The sequence below is a fragment of the Chiloscyllium plagiosum genome, unplaced genomic scaffold, assembly GCF_004010195.1.
Source record: "Chiloscyllium plagiosum isolate BGI_BamShark_2017 unplaced genomic scaffold, ASM401019v2 scaf_7537, whole genome shotgun sequence".
NCBI lineage: Eukaryota > Metazoa > Chordata > Chondrichthyes > Orectolobiformes > Hemiscylliidae > Chiloscyllium > Chiloscyllium plagiosum.
In genome coordinates, this window is record NW_025213652.1 from 32,428 (window position 1) to 34,965 (window position 2,538).

At 37.7% G+C, this 2,538-nt stretch overlaps 1 long non-coding RNA gene across 1 annotated transcript; it reads right to left on the reverse strand.

The window, feature by feature from the left end:
* Window positions 1-881: 881 nt before the first annotated feature.
* On the reverse strand, window positions 882-2,532 carry LOC122547684. The gene is made up of 2 exons (XR_006311062.1): window positions 2,059-2,532; window positions 882-961 (listed from the first exon to the last, which is right to left on the reverse strand). It is a non-coding gene; the product is annotated as an uncharacterized LOC122547684 (long non-coding RNA).
* Window positions 2,533-2,538: the final 6 nt, after the last annotated feature.

Genomic DNA, 2,538 nt, shown 5'->3' on the forward strand with positions numbered 1-2,538 from the left:
GTTTAAGTCCCATCTGCTCCAGAGGTGTGCAATAACATCTCTGAACAGGTTTATTAGAAAAATATGTCCTTCAGGCTCAGGAGCAGAAATTCTCATGTCCCTCTGTTTGGCCCAGTCCTTACTTGCCTTATAAACTGACAAAAAATGTTGCCATTTATTTTCAGCTGGTTTTGCCACAGATACAGAAGGAGATTGTCAAAATTGATGTGGAGAATTCCCCTTGGCTATTTCTTAGATATATTGCTATCAATGCCAAAACTACTTGCAGGAAATTGAGGCAACGTCTTGCAATTCAAGTTGATGGTTAATTGCTACGGTCAAAATAGTTTTGAAAGAATGTCAAACCAAACTTCAAATAAGAACAATTAAAAAGCAGAACTTTAATTCCAAGGAGCTCTGCATCTGAAATTCAAATTTAGATTACAAACATGCTCTGACTGATTTTGTATTTAAAAGCCTTTTGAGTTAATTGACATGTGTACTCTAGATGCAATGTGCAATAAAGCTGTATTGCTGTTAACTGTAACTATGGCATGTTATGAAGAAGATCAGGACAACCAACATACCCCTATCACAACCAGCATTCTTAGTTGTCTCTCAGTGAAATTGTCTTCACAGAGACACACAAGCTTCAGTTACTTCCACAAAAATCTCAAAAAGTTAGAACATCATTACCTTGACGAAAACAAAGTTGATATTAATTTCAAAAGTTTCTGTTTCAGCAATCAGGGGAAATCTGTTAAAATGACAGTGAGAAGGAAACTGCAGAAAAGGAGGATATTGTATGAGTGATGTTTTAGTGCTTTGAATGGTTGGGTGACAAAGAGGTAAGATCATGGGTTAACACAGGGATCAAACCAACAGCTACCGAGCTGATGTTCTTCTGTGTTTCCTTCACACGCTGCACCTCAGGCAGGTCAGAGATTGCTGTTCCTTGACCAACATTTTCCTTGTATTTGATCTACAAAGTGTGCAGATCGGGGAGGAAAGGACAAACAATAAGCATGTGACAAACAAACAACAACAATGTGCATTTACATAGAACCTGAACAATAAAAATGTCCCATGGTGCTTCAGATAAGCAAATATTGAACAAAATTCGACATGGATCTACATAAGTGGTAAAAAAATAGAGAAGGTAAATTTTAATGAGTTTCTTAGCATTGGAAAGAGAGATAGACAGAAAGATTTGAAGAGGAATTCTGAACTATAATAACAGAAATTTCAAATGAACAATGTCAAGTCACAATCTGTACGACACTGTGGATTGGATTCTCTATCCAGTGCCGAACAATAACCAGTTTGCCATCAATTGTCATTAACCAGAAAGCAGTCTCTATTTCATTCTCACTCTGAGGTGTGTACATGCCATGGCAACAAGGAAGGAGCTACAATTGGCCTTAGAACAGGAGAGGGAAGGAAAAAATTCAATCAGGAATGCTCTGGTGTCCATTCAGCAGCCTGTGCTTCTGAAAATCAAGGTGAAGCTTGATGGTATGTTTGCACATTTGAATGGTAACCCTAAAATCTAAGCACACACCCTTGTCTAACATGGCGGATAGCTGCCAGAGCATGAATATATAATGCAAATTGGTACATTTCAAAAATCAATATGGATTCAAAAATCTTTAAAACATCCTATAAGTTCTGATCTGTAGATAAGAAGACTTAAATCTTAGCTTTGAGGTTCTAATTCAAATTCCATCAGCGTTCAAAAGCCTGCTTTCCGGCCACTTTCTTGAAACCTATATAATCCGCGTTTTAGATGCTGCACTGATATTGCAATCGTGGCTTTTTTTTTTACTGCTGCTTTTTAGTTTATTTTCTCTCTCCACAGCTTTGTAAGCTCTTGAAAAAATATTGCTTATACATTAAGACTTCACCCCACAATGAAATATACATCTCAAAATTGATAAAGCGTATATTTCACAAAAATAGTTTCACAGATTTTGTAAAAAGTTACATAAATTTCAAAAGCCATTGCTGTTTACTAGTAGGAAATTTTGGATAGGGGGAAATCATGAGTTTTAAAAAAAAGGGAATCAAACTAGCAACTACCGAGCTGATGTTCTTCTGTGTCTCCTTCACACGCTGCACCTCAGGCAGGTCGGAGATTGCAGTTCCTTGACCAACATTTTCCTTGTATTTGATCTACAAAGTGTGCAGATCGGGGAGGAAAGGACAAACAGTAAGCACATAACAAACAAGAAACAAAACAACCAGTATTTGCATCTGGCCTTTAATGTCCCAATGTACCTCATTGGACCTATTACCAATTAACAAACTTTGACAACAAACCACTTGAAGCAACGTTAGGGCAGAAGGGACAGCTGTTAAGGAATATCTCGTAGGAGGAAAGAGAGGAGAAAGGTATGCAATTCCTGGCACAGTAACAGGTTGACGTTTTACTCAAATGAAGTCAAGTCACAGACTGCACCAAACGACGTGTGGAATTCTTCTCCCTTGGCCTGGTGGGTAAGGTCATCAAGCAGTTTTACATTGACTCACACTTGCTTTAATTCCCTATCTATATTACCA